Source organism: Mixophyes fleayi, chromosome 2 (genome assembly GCF_038048845.1).
Source record: "Mixophyes fleayi isolate aMixFle1 chromosome 2, aMixFle1.hap1, whole genome shotgun sequence".
Classification (NCBI taxonomy): domain Eukaryota; kingdom Metazoa; phylum Chordata; class Amphibia; order Anura; family Limnodynastidae; genus Mixophyes; species Mixophyes fleayi.
This window is the reverse complement of record NC_134403.1, coordinates 109,147,015-109,162,469: the sequence shown is the minus strand read 5'-3', so window position 1 is coordinate 109,162,469 and position 15,455 is coordinate 109,147,015. Positions and strand designations below refer to the sequence as shown.

Here is a 15,455-nt window from a genome sequence, read left to right as displayed (position 1 = left end):
GCCCAAACAAACCAATCATTTCAGTCAAAGTTGTTTGGTAGGCCCTGTCGCTGAAATGATTGGTTTGTTAAAGTGTGCATGTCCTATTTCAACAACAGACCTCTCAACTGCAGCTCATCCCTCCTCTGCGGGGATAATGTCTCCTGTGCTCTGACACGTCACTCTGTGTACTCTCAGCCTCAGGATCTGACACTACAGCTACCATGCCTCTTGTAGCAGCCCTCACTCCAGGGCCTCTTCCATGTGCAGTGTCCCCCTCTCTCTTGGGTTCACTATAGTGGCATGGAGTTCTCCCCCTCATCCAGGGCACACATTCCTTGCCCTGGCTCAGTCACCACGCTCAGACTTCCAGGCAATGCTGGGGGAGCCTGGGAGCTTCCACCCCAGGTCCCCAGCTACAACTCTCCTCTCCTGTGTCTTCTCTCTCTTTCTGACACTTTAAAGATCGTGCCTTTAAATGAAAAAGTCAGTCTTCATTGCACGACTATGTGCAAGTGCAACAGGGACATTTTTTTGGGTTTACAAAGTCAAACAATAACACTACGACCCTGTCTGTCTGGGGTCTGTCAATGACGAATTGTCTGGAGCATGTTTTGAGGAGGTATTGTGGCCCCGGTATCAAATTGGGTACCGGGGCCACCCCACTATGCAGTCCAGATACTTGTTTGGTGGAATTCCGACACGTGGAGGGTTTTTTAATTATATTGTGGCCTCGGTACCAAATTGTGTACCGGGGCCACCACACTACGCAGTCAAGATACTTGTTTGGTGGAATTCAGACCAGTTGAGGGTTTTATTATTATATTGTGTGGACCACTCTATCTATACCACACTACAACTCTATACCACTCTATTTCCTACTTTAATTCTATTTAATTCTATTTCCTACTTTAATTCTATTACTAATTAATTAACATAAAGAGGAACAAAAAAAACCAATTTTACCAAAAGTATAATATGACTTAGACTTACAAACACTACACTTGAAAGATCGTGCCTTTAAATGAAAAAGTAAGTCTTCATTGCACGACTATGTGCAACAGGGACAGTTTTTTTCTTTACAAAGTCAACTAATAACACTTGGACCCTGTCTGTCTTTAACATACTTAATGGGATCTCAATGACGAATTGTCTGTAGCATGTTTGGAGGAGGTATTGTGGCCCCGGTATCAAGTTGGGTACCGGGGCCACCCCACTACGCAGTCCAGATACTTGTTTGGTGGAATTCTGACACGTGGAGGGTGTATTTATTTTATTGTGGCCCCGGTATCAAGTTGGGTACCGGGGCCACCCCACTACGCAGTCCAGATACTTGTTTGGTGGAATTCTGACACGTGGAGGGTTTTTTAATTATATTGTGGCCTCGGTACCAAATTGTGTACCGGGGCCACCACACTACGCAGTCAAGATAGATAGATGCGTATCATAGATAAAATACATTCAGTGGTGTGGGGCAAATTGAAAAATATTCAAAATGCACTGACATTATCAAAAACAAGAGGTTGTCACACGCTAAAACTCCAACATGTATATGATGGAGAGGATGGAGGAGCAGCCGTATGTGTAGTGTAATGCAGACCTGTTGAAGGTTTTTTATATATTTTATTGTGGTGCCCAGTGCCCACTCCTCTACGCAGTCCAGGTACATTTATTGGTGCGATTCATAAAAGTTCAGGGTTTTTAAGATATTGTGGTGACCCACTCCTCTACGCAGTCCAGGTACATTTATTGGTGCGATTCATAAAAGTTCAGGGTTTTTAAGATATTGTGGTGACCCACTCCTCTACGCAGTCCAGGTACATTTATTGGTGCGATTCATAAAAGTTCAGGGTTTTTAATATATTGTGGTGACCCACTCCTCTACGCAGTCCAGGTACATTTATTGGTGCGAATCAAACAAGTTGATGGTTTTCTTATTATATATATTGTGGTGACCCACTCCTCTACGCAGTCCAGGTACATTTATTGGTGCGAATCAAACAAGTTGATGGTTTTCTTATTATATATATTGTGGTGACCCACTCCTCTACGCAGTCCAGGTACATTTATTGGTGCGATTCATAAAAGTTCTGGGTTTTTAATATATTGTGGTGACCCACTCCTCTACGCAGTCCAGGTACATTTATTGGTGCGATTCATAAAAGTTCAGGGTTTTTAATATATTGTGGTGACCCACTCCTCTACGCAGTCCAGGTACAATTATTGGTGCGAATCATAAAAGTTCAGGGTTTTTAAGATATTGTGGTGACCCACTCCTCTACGCAGTCCAGAAAGATACCTTTTTGCAACGTTTTGGACTAATAACTATATTGTGAGGTGTTCAGAATACACTGTAAATTAGTGGAAATGCTTGTTATTGAATGTTATTGAGGTTAATAATAGCCTAGGAGTGAAAATAAGCCCAAAAACTTGATTTTTAAACTTTTTATGTTTTTTTCAAAAAAAATCCGAATCCAATACCTTAAATCCGAACCGAGACCTTTCGTCAAGTGTTTTGCGAGACAAATCCGAACCTCAAAAATAACGAAAATCCGGATCCAAAACACAAAACACGAGACCTCAAAAGTCGCCGGTGCACATCCCTAATATATATATATATATATATATATATATATATATATATATATATATATATGTATATATATATATATATATATGTATATATATATATATATATATATATATATATATATATATATATATATATATATACTGGCAGATAGCCTATAAACTGTTTTGGCTTCATTCATCTGACAGAATACCACAAATGTCTCTCATAAGATATAGTCACTTAAAAAATCCTTTGCTGCTGACAAGTAATATTTTATGATATTTATACTGTTATATCTAGGATTTCAGCTATTCCAGAAGGAACTAAATGTTTTACCAGCTGGTACCCTTAATGAGGAATGTCAACATTATATTTCCACGGTTATGAAGTACTCTAGACACCTGCAAGTAAACGGGCTTTAGAAAAATGGTATCCGTATAAAATACACTTATTTTGCATCATGCAAAATACACACTAATTGCTTAAAATTATCATGATTTGTTTGCAAGTAAAACTGTATATGAAATTATGAACATTTTTAACATGTTAGAAGCATACTGACAGCCTCTGCTTAATATTGGTCTTCAAAAAAAAATTGATTGCAAATGAATGAACCCACTGCTGTTTGATTTTTGGATTAGTTGGTTAATTTACCTCTTCTGTAGCAAATATGCAAAGCAAATTGTTAGTCACAGAAAGCAAAGTACTTTATGTTGTTGTTAGGTCATAAAGCGCATGCAGGAGTACTCTCTTCCAAGCACATATGCTGTTATGTGTTGTAGTTAACACACACCAACAACAATTAGGATGCATTGGTGGTGGCTTCATAAGTGGAGTGGCAGAATTTTTTTCTTTTGCTGAAATTAAAATATTTGAGGGTTTAGTTAGAACAGAGAATGCAAGTGCTGTACAAATTAGCTCACAACCCACAATAACGTTTTGAGGCATCTTTGCACAATACTTGCTCTTGCACCATTATTTGCTCTTAAAAAATCACATCTATGCTGGTTTAATGAACATAGATAACTAACAGTTTGCCAGTGGGCAGACCTGGTTGTCTGTAGGTGTAACTAGCTTAATACATGTATTGCAGATATTTTACGAGTGGAATGAGGAGTTGATAGCTAAGCTTAGAGATATGTCATTCCGGTGTACAGGTTGCAGAGCTTTTCTGAACACAGATTTTATGGTTGGTAGGTAGGTGATCTTAAGGTAAAGTTTCAGATATGTAAACTGGAATGCAAACTGACAAGTTATACAAAGTAAAAGGTTTGATTACAGATGATAAATTCTTATCATTGTCAGACCATGGGCTATTTTGAAGGGGGTTCTCAGTAAAGCTGGGTACACACTACAGTAATTTCAAGCAACTTTTTATGCCGAGCGATTTTACATGCGATCGATGTTCCGATCGCTCGGTCCATGGACTGCATACACACTAGCCTTGTTTAGGACGATAAAGGGAAGAGCAGACGTCCCTTTAGCGACTTTTTACAGCCATGTTGTCGTGAGCAATGACTGTAATTTCGTACTCACTGTTGTGGATCGGTCGGAAGTTTATACACACTACACAGCGGAAACGAGATTGGAATGAAAATATTAAACGGTACGACCAACCAAATGAGGCAACAATCGTCCATTTGGGCAGACTTTCGACCATCGTGTCACTGCACACACTGACCCGACTTTTGAACGAGCGGTCGTATGTCGGCTGATTTAGCCGATTATTGGATGAAAACTGTAGTGTGTACCCAGCTTTAAAGGCAACACGTTTTTTAACCGAAGTATTGGCTACAAATCATATATCTCGTGAGATGACACCAGCCTAATTTGAAAGGTTCCACTTCTCAATTGCTGTTACAAGGATACGGTCTTACATTGTGAAGGATGGAAAAATAGGCAATATAGGTAAGCAATACCTAGACATATGTACCTAGAGTGCATGGGAACCAAACAAGTAGAATGTATGTATAAAGTTGAGCTGTCAAACATGTCACAATTCAATCTCAAGCAAATTGAAAACATTGGGAAAATTTATGTACATGTAGGTGTGCACACATGTGTTCACTGAAAATGAGAAACACATGTTTGCATTTGTTCAAGGCCAGTGTAAATGTCCATTTGAAAACACACAACATGATAAGAACCATTTGTTCAATATAAAGGATAGACAATGTCATTAATGAAATTATTTGTTTCCTATTGTCTTCAACATTTGGCATTTGTAAGGCGAAATAGTGTTGCATTATGCAATTGCATTGTTTTATATGACCAATGTCAGCATACCGAGATGTTAGAGGGGTTCACGTATCACACAGGCAAAGAGATTACTAGAAGGATATAATAGTGCCGTTATTACACAATAACAATACACATAGCTTATCTATGCATCAAGGGCTAAAATCTAGCCAGGTAGGTCTATAGTCTCCCAACAACAAGCCACAGTCCATTTACTCACTGTCTTATAATGTAATTCACTGTGATTGCTTAATTGTGCTAAGCTGTTAAAGTTCAGGCCAAGCTATAGCTGTGAACTGGTCCTCATGCAGTTTTGAAGGCAACCACAATGATGGAATACCAGTACATTGAGAGTATTCAGAGTTCTGAGCAAGCTGTTATTGAGGTCCCAGGCAAGCTGTCAGTGAATCAGTGAAGCTTGGCTTGCCTAATGAAATGAGCCTCTCCATTATAACTTCTTCAATTACTTTGTAATGTGAAATAGGCTACAGATGATCCCAACCACCTATTATGGGAGAAAGAGGGGACTGGTAGCCAATTTGATAGGTAAGACATCTGGTCTCAGACTCTGTTATAGGACCCACTGGGCTATATTTAAGAATACTGTAGTACAAAATATACATGCCCCTCCTTTCAGGTTATATGCAACTTACAAGTACCTCTGACGACGCAGAGAGTTCAATGCCATTCCATATAGTATTAATACATTGGTGTCACCTTCCTGTAGTAGTGGAAAGTAAAACTAACATAGGGCACTCTTTACATCACACATTGGCTGTTCACATATTAGGGAATAGTCCAAGATGACTTCATCCAATACACAGGGTTCCAGTGGGATGTGTACACAGCTGGGATGAATTAATACAAATGGACCACACCACAAAATAAAGAAGATCTGGACTGCAAAATTGATTGTACTCTGCGGGACATTAGAGTTTCCCTTGTTCGGTTGTAATCCTTGTAGTTCAAGCTAAAAGAATGGTCTGCAAGTTTCACATATCAAACCCCAGAATGTGTATGAATGAGTCCGAAAGTCCCGCATTAGTGACGAAGGAGAGATATGCGGATGTATCCATTTTGCCTTTTAGAGCACAAAAATAGGTTCAAGTCCTATAGAGCAATCTCATGCTCTGCACAGCTGTATTGTGTGATCATTGCAAATTTTTGTTCTGTGATTTAAATGTTTTGCAAAAGTTTTAGCCTCATATATAATCTTTACATATTGTAACTCATGAAAGAACATTGCCATATGGACTGTCTTTATTTTAACCGTCATACTCACATAGACACATAGAAACATAGAATTTGACTACAAAGAACATAAGGGTCATGAAAGTCAGCTCCTTTTCTATGTGTTTGTTTAATTTTGATGATTTTTTTCTTTTTTTAATATTTTGATCTGAGTTTAAAATGATACATTTTTCTTGAACTATTTTACTGTACGATAACCCAGCACAACTGCTGGGGGCTACTCTATGGATCTATCACCCTGGAAATTTATATATATAGAGAGAGAGAGAGAGAGAGAGAGAGAGAGATATGTGGATAGATGGATAGATAGATAGATAGATAGATAGATAGATAGATAGATAGATAGATAGATAGATAGATATAGTGAATGTCTTTACAATATCACATCTGCCCTTTTTCTACTCTAAGCCGTACATGTTCAGTTCTTTTCATGTCAAGAAATTACATTCACTGGTTTATATATGCAGAATTATGTGGATGCTTTATGCTATGTGTCATGCTATGCAAAAAATTAACACCTCCGCGTCTTGTCTCAAAAATCCCTGCATAGCGGCATAAAAGCAGGCACATGTGAAGAAGTATTATGATATAGAATAGTCTATACAGGAATTATGCACTGCACTGTCAATTCATAAATGACCTCCATTACCATCTCCTTTATAACTTCATATTCTATAGATATTGATTTATTTATTATTTTTACTCACAGCAAGGGAACAAAGCAAAAATGTTCAAGTTTAATAGTGTAATACAGGAAGTGATTTTCCTCACTGCAGAGTTTTATTACCACTTAGGAGTCTATTTATTAATAACACTCAGCTGCTTTGGTGTTACTGGTCCGAAGTGGTAAGAGTTAACTGGGCCGTCTCAGGGGAAACGCGCATGCATGACCTGACTAGCCGCTTCACGCAAGTACTGTGGAATTGAAAGCCCAGACTTGGGTTGGGTTTTCAGTTCCACTCGTAAAAATAACAATAAGAATTAAATAGTAAAAAAGTAGATTAAAATATTTTAAAAGCATTCATAATTAAAAAAAAAAAGCTTTATTTAAACAATAAAGCATTTTGTTCATTCATTTTCTTGCGCAAATTTTACCGCTGACTGGACTACAGCCAGAAATTGTACTGCTATCACCAGCGGTGATCCCTTGATGAGTAGGATGAAGTCAGAGATAGGGTTGGAAGAAGGACTTTTTACTCTATAATAAATAGACCTGTTGGTAACGAACTACCAAATGCATCTTTCGCGAAACATTCAAGTTATATTTTGATAACTATTTTTATCTATTGCTTGTGATATTATTGCAAGCTATATTAGTGGGATTTGTTTTCTCATTGCTGAAGATGATTGTGGTTTTTACTATTCCAGTCAATAATCACTATCATTCTTTGCAGAAGAGTCAATAATCTATCACTAAACTTAAAGTTAATCCTTCTAGGATTCATTGTAAGCCTTTCCCATAAACTGCACTGTCTACTTAGTTTTATTAACTCCGAACTGATTACTATCGTCCAACTATCCTACTCTCATTTAATCAATTTCTGAAAGCTTGTACTGTCACTGCTTAAGCACAAACGAAATACACCTCAGTATCTGCCAAGTTTTAAAAAAAACAATGAGGAAAAGTACTGAATAATGTACAGATAAAGACATTAACCATCAACAATTTAAGATGCTAAGTTTCATTGAAAAAGGTCCTGCTCCAGGACCGAAACACTGGTATCTAGTTATCGCGGGTCATTTTTTATGGGCAAGCACAATGTAAAGTGTGCATCTCTTTTTCACTCTTGTACATACCAGCACAGTACATATATTTGTTTGGGATTTTCTGGTATCTAAGGTAGTAGTGCAAGCCTTTTGCCCCCATACCCATGCAACATATTGCAACCAATTGTTTTGCTGAACCGATCGATATTAATTCAGGGGAAATGACATGGTCACTTTTTAAATCCTAATATTTTGCATATATAACATCTGGAACAACCCCAATTATACAGATCATTCCACCTCTAACTAAAATCTGTTATCTCTCTCTCTCTACTAGAAACTTCCCGTCATTATACAAAGCACGCAGTGATTACTCTTAGGTGTGATCCTTGACTCAGAACTATCCTTTGTTCCCCATGTCTAATCTATGTTTAAATCATGTTGTATACATTTAAAAAACATTTTCAGAATACGTACATATCTTACAAAGACACTGTAAAACTTTAATTCATGCACTCATAATCTCCTGCAATGACTAGTGTAATTCCCTCCTTACTGGTGTTCCCTGAAACAGTCTCTTAACCTTACAATCTATGTTGCACCCAGTGGCTAAATTGATTTTCCTTGCAATTTGATCATCCTCTGCTGAACTACTCTGTGAGTCTCTACATTGGTTGCCTGTTTTTTTACTGAATGTAATATAGAATACATCTACTAACCTACAAGGTTATCAACAAAAGTTCACCAACATACATCTCCATACTATGTCAAATTATCTTCCAAATTGACAACTCCGTTCTGCACAAGATCTGCATCTCTCATCCACTCACATTACATGCTCCAATTCCTGTTTACAGGACTTTCTTTTTGAGATGCACCCACTCTATGGGATCCTCCCTCGCACAATAAGACTTTCCTCTGGTCTATAAACCTTCAAGCATTCTCTGAACACTCACCTCTTCAGACAAGCTTATAATATTCCTCAACCACCCTCTTAACCTCACTAGGTTGCTCTATTACCATCATTTACACAAGACAACAAACCTCTGACCCCCTGACCAACATTGCTGTGTGACTGGACCATATAGCATACAAATCACATTTTATCTTTGCTATCTTTGCCTGTATTACCCAGTATTGTTTATTATTGTGTTTATGCCCAATTGTAAAGTGTTACAGAATTGATAAGGATGAGGGAGCTAAGTAACAAATCTATGTTCAAATTGAACCACGGTAGATTTGCTCATTCCGTGCATGGGTAAATGTTTGTCTGATTATGCAGACTATACAAATACACTGTATTTCATATATTTACATAGCATTCTGTACAAGGTAATAGACTAGGCCTATGCAATGCATTTGTTTGATGACAATTAGAAATGCTTGCCAATTCATGTAGGTTCACATACTATTCCAGTGCACTTCTGTTTTGTCATGCTGTAAAGAACAGATTTTTCTTCCTTGGAAATGGAAAAGGAGATATTTTCTCTGTGCTTTTCTGTTCAAATTCAAAAGCAATTTAAGGCCCAGAGTGTGCTGACATTTTCTATCTATGACAAACAAAGGCTACAGCAGTGATTTGAGTTTGAATCTTTAAAAATTAAAACAGTGGGTCAACATGGGTGCTTGGAATCAATTCAAACTACAGAAGCACTGTAGTAAAGAGAAGAACATAACATCGCAAAGGTTGGTGTTTGAGAAGGGGGAGGAGGGATGAATGAGACGTAGCACACACAGTTGGCAAATGCATATTAAAATACAGGCTTCCAAGGAAATTATCATCTCCATTCCATTAATGTAAAGGGTAAAATAAATTATTCCTGATAATTTCTCTCAAATCGAACAGGTATGTCACGGAAGTCTAACAAAGAAGTAACGTACATCCATTTATAGATTAAATATTATGTGACTGCTGTATATGTGTACTTAGTTACATATTATGGAAACTGGTCTTAAAAACATTATAGCAATTTTACGAGCAGATGTGAGATTGAGATTCATCAGATATTCCACTTGAATGTCACAGTTTTCTGGAAATGTTATTTTGAGGTTAACAGAAATAAGGTCGTGTGCTAATTAAAAGTTATGCTTAACTAATTTTTAATATTAATTATAGACATGGCAATAAATGTGAAGCTTTGGTTGCAGTTTTCAATTTATATTTTTTAGGTTAAAAAAGCCAACACTTTGCATACTAATGTGCAGAGCTGCTTCCTCCACTCAAATCCATGTTCTAAAATGTCATTGTAGGTCTCACTGTATATATAAAGTCTAGGTAAAAATATAATTAGATAGTAAAATCAGGACAGATTATTTAATTTTTCTTTAGGCATTTATTATTGTATTTTTAACTTCCTTGTATTGCACTCTTGATTCTCAGATAACACTGCATTATTATTATATGTGAATAATAAATCACAAATTATTTTGATCAATCTTAATATAAGGCATTTATTAATATGTAGGACAATGTTCCATAACTTCTGGAGATATGCCAGCAAAAGATTTATATATGTCAGTCTTATTTACTACCTTTATCTCTCTCTCACAACGTTTCCGGAGGCGGAATGGTGGGAAGGGCTGGGCAAATGTAGGCTGAGTACAGTAAGGGCATGTTCACATAAATGCCACTCGATTAGACGTGTATGCATACTCAGGTACGCTTGTCAGGAAACGTCTCTTTCGCAAGTGCTGGAGGATTGGTGAAAATATACAATGATAATTTCAATCAGCAGCCATTCTAATTGACTGATTGTTTGATGACCTTCATTGAAGTCAAAAGGAATTAATCAGTAACTACATTGCAAATTTGCAGTAACCCATAGGAACCTGCATTTAGCTTTGACTGATCTATGCAGGGCCGGTGCAAGGTTTCTCGGCACCCTAGGCAAAATTTCAAACTAACCCCCCCCTCCTGCCACGACACACCAAATACCCACTTCCCAGACCCTCACACACTTCACTTTTGTTATTAAAAAAAAAAGATGAGCCTTACCTCCTCCAGCGGTCTGGATGCAGTGATGTTTTATGTAGAACGCTGTCCAGACTCCACTGCTGTCCAGGGGCACAGGATTTCTATAGGGGAAGTAATCAAGTGGTGGATGTGGGATCAAAAACTTTTGAGAATTACCTATCACACTGCTCCCCCTGCAGCACACTGCCCCCCCCCTGCTTGACCATGCCCCCTCACAGTGTCCCGTCCTCCCTTGACAATGTCCCCCTGCAGCACACCACGCCCTCTGCTTGACCATGTACCCCCCTGCAGCCCACTGCCCCCCTGCTTGACCATGTCCCCCCTGCAGCACACTGCCCACCTGCTTGACCATGTCCCCCCTGCAGCACACTGCCCCTCCTGCTTGACCATGTCCCCCCTGCAGCACACAGCCCCTCCTGCTTGACCATGCCCCCCTTTGCAGCACACTACCCCCCCTGCTTGACCATGCCCCCCTGCAGCACACTGCCCACCGCTGCTTGACCATGTCACCCCCTGCAGCACACTGCCCCCCCGCTTGACCATGTCCCCCCTGCAGCACACTGCCCCTCCTGCTTGACCATGTCCCCCCTGCAGCACACTGCCCCTCCTGCTTGACCATGTCCCCCCCTGCAGCACACTGCCCCTCCTGCTTGACCATGTCCCCCCCCTGCAGCACACTACCCCCCTGCTTGATCATGTCCCCCCCTGCAGCACACTGCCCCCCGCTGCTTGACCATGTCATCCCCTGCAGCACACTGCCCCCCTGCTTGACCATGTTCCCCCTGCAGCACACTGCCCCTCCTGCTTGACCATGTCCCCCCCCTGCAGCACACTGCCCCCCCATGCTTGACCATGTACCCCCCTGCAGCACACTGCCCCCCATGCTTGACCATGCCCCCCCCGCAGCACCATGTCCTCTCCCAACAGCACACTGCCTCCCCCCCTGCTTGACATGTCCTCCCCCTGCAGAACCATGTCGCCCCCCCGCAGCACACTGCCCCCCTGATGACCATGTCCCCCCCTGGAGCACACTGACCCCCCCTTTGCATCAAAATGTCCACTATCCAGCACACTGTCCCCCCTTGCTTCATAATGTGCCCCATCCAGCACACTGCCCCCCCCTCTTCATCAGTGTCCCCCATCCATTACACTCCCCCTCCTGCCTCACACCCCCCTCCATCACTGTTCCCCTTCCTGCTTCACACTGCCTCCCCCCTTGTATCAAACTGTCCCCTCTCCTTCACACTGCCTCTACTTGCTTAATACTGTCCTCTCTCCTTCACACTGACCCTCCCCCCTAGCATTCTTTACTTACCTGTCATCTCTTCTTCACAGCTGCTCCTCTGTGCTGCATTTCTCACTGTCCCTGTCGGGACGTGATGAAGTCACGCTGACAGGCAGTGAGGAGGGGAGGGTGAATGAAACTGAGAGATGAGACTCTCTCAGCCTCCCATCGGCAGAGTGTGGGCGGGGCGCGATCACTCGCCCCACTCACCATGGATCTGAAGCTGTGCAGGGGCTGTAGCACCTTCAGTTCAGCTGCCCCTGCACAGGATAACAGAGCAGAGCCGGACACCAGTGGCGCCCTCTAGAGCCCGGCGCCCTAGGCAGCTGCCTAACGCTGCCTAATGGTAGCGCCGGGCCTGGATCTATGATTTGTTTTTCTTATGGAATTTGAGGCAGTTAATACAGGTGTAAGTTATGTGACTGTGCTAAAGCAATTCTAAGTGAATGAAAACAGAAAGGATGGAGATAACAGAATAGGAATCAGTGAGCCAGAAGCACCAATCACACACACTTCATTTTCCACCTATTACATGATGTACTCTCCAGCCCTAGAACATGACAATCCATTCAAATCTGCTGATAGGCCAAGATTAATATTGGCGGGTAACACAAAGGGGATAGTCAACTCTTTCAAAAATTTCCCCTCTGCCAAAATGCATTTATATAAATCATTTATATCTCGAACAAGCAAGTAAACCAAGAGTGGTCCAAACCAAGAACGTTCCAAAAGACAATTGTAGCCCACTCTGAGGATAATGACAGTGCTAGTACCTCTAATAAACTAAATCAAAAAATGAAACACAAAATTAAAAAACAATAAATGATGAAAAAAGCCCAAAAATCCCAAAAAAGTACAAAATAAACGTTATTTTGAAATGTCAATGCTAAATCATCAAAATCTTCTTACGTTTTTTATTTGCTATTTTCTCGGTGATCATAAATATCCCAAAAAATTAAGCCATGACGGACTTTCAGTTTTTCCACTGAAAGTCCGATGAAGATACTCTGGCATTGAAATGTATTGGTGATTGCAACAGACTTCTTCCAGCCGGATTTCTTCCCTCATCTAAACATCTTGGATGTGTGCTTGTAACCCGAAAATCACAAGGAAGGAGCGAAATAATCTTTTGATGATATAGCATTGATATTTCACAATATGGATTTTTCTGGACTTTTTTTTTTTAATTATTTACTGTATTTTTATTTCGTTTTTAATTTTTTTGGTTTAGTTTATTTGAGACACTAGAACTATAATTCTCCTCTTGATACAGAAACAATAACTGAAAATTCTCTGCAAAATTTAGAATTAATTACAACCTATAACTGGATTATTGATTTTCCATTTCACATTGATTGCAATAAATATTCTGGCATCATAACATCAAAAATCTTCAAATACATATGTGTTGAAATTAATATTTTTAGGTAATTAAATAAAGTTTTTAAAACACCATCCATAACAGATTTAGTTTATGTCTATTTTATCTACAGTGTGATGTGTTGCAGCTAGACATTTTTTATTGTCTGTAAAATTACAATGTAAGCTGGCAGTCTAATTTGTGCAAAATTATCAAGTTTAATGACCCCATCGGAAATGTACTATTCCACCTGCATTCTCCCAGACTCTTGATTGAAAGAGCATCTTTTTTTGAATAATGACCCTGCAGACAGGTTATTAAGTTTAGGAATATTAAAGGCCATTCCTTGATAGTACATAATTCTCCTAACTGCCCTCAGTGATAATTTGTAGCTATATCTTGGGGAGTCATTTATCAAAAGCTGTAAAAATAGAACAGAAAAAACCTGCATTAATTTTGTAAACTACATGATCAATAGAAAACAGCTGCATTTTGTTTATACCTGTTTAGTATTGTACTTCACTCTTCTAACTTCAGTCTAATAAGCATGCTTTTGAATAATGCAGTTGCGTTCTGTCCTTAACAATAAAAAAAAATTAAAATATGTAACTTGTAATGTTTAAATTGTTTACATTACATCTAATTTTTCAGTAGAGATGAGTTTGATTTTTGATAAATCCGGCAAAGACAATAAATTAATGAATTGTGTTCATTGTAAAAATGTCCTATTTGCATATAAGCAAAGGTGTGTCTGTACACTTGCATTTCCACATTTGTATTTTGAGATGCACACATTTTAAGATACACGCAACCTTCAATCTAGCATATAGATATGTCCGGAGGTAAGATGCAACAATCATCATAAACTCCAAAACCTGCACCCAGTTTATATACGTGTATCATTTATATCTTGTAGTTAACATATTTCAAAATGTTAATAAGTGAATATAATGCACATCTCAAAGGGACGTGCTTAATGTACATTTGCACATCATCATTCTGTTGCACCTGAACATTAATGTCCCTGATCTGGTGCCTTTAGTGCAAAATATACATAGCTCTAAATACGGACAAGTGCCTATGCACAGTACATTCATTTTACTCCAAGACACATCTTTACAATTCGCAAATGCAGTTACATACAACTCTAAATCAGGACGTAAGTCATTTGCAAAGTAAATTTGCAAAAGTTAAACTTTCCTGGAGTTTTGTATTTTAGGGATTATATTCGCAGAAGTGACCCTCGAGAGACAAATTTAAACCCCAGGATAAAAAAAATCACAAATGTGGAGCTATTGTTTAATCTTGTTGTTTTTTGTTGCCTTTTTATTTTTTCAAAAAATAAAATGTGATGTTTAAGAATTACATTTTAGAGGAAAACATTGCTCTTAAGGGCATTTTTTTCTCCACTATGACATACACAAAGCAATTCTCCAACTCGAAATCACTGCAAATTGGATAATCTCAAACTTAACAGTTTAACATCTTGTGACAGGATGAGATAACTCTGCCTCCCTGTATTTTATCTCCTCTGCCATCATTTATAGACTGTGACAGAATAAGCTTGATCAGCGACCTTGTCTTTCTCAACCATTTATCTGTGGTTTTACCGCTTGGTCTTGGGATCCCCTACCATCAGTAACCTGCCATTACTGGCCAATCATACTGGTGTTCTCGGACATCAAACATTGACCGTCTGCGAGTGCCAACCGTGCACTGGATGTGGGGCAGTACCACCACCAGGCTCCTTTACCGGCATCTGGAACAGCTTACTTCTGGGTGTTTGGTATAACTGCTGCAGCACCTCTTTGATAGTGACTAGCTAGCTCCTCTTTACCTCTTACTATGGATCAGGACTGCTGGGTAGCAGCAGAGTGTTCCTTCAGAGTTCTGGTTTCAACACACATCAGGCAGGAAACAGATTACAGCTTAGTGCTTATCTGTTGGTCACGGTAATGCAGCAGGCAATAAGCATCAGGCAGGTTCTTGCAAGCAGGTGCTATTTGCTAATAAATAGTCCTTACAAGGACTGTTATACACCAGTCTATGGTAAAGATGATTTAGTCCACAAATAGAAAGATGATATACC

General features: G+C 39.4%; 1 protein-coding gene across 3 annotated transcripts in view; it reads left to right on the top strand.

Moving 5' to 3' along the window:
* The window catches only part of PCDH9 (protocadherin 9), a 1,670,245-nt gene that overhangs the window by 531,793 nt on the left and 1,122,997 nt on the right, over nt 1–15,455 (top strand). The window lies entirely within an intron of this gene.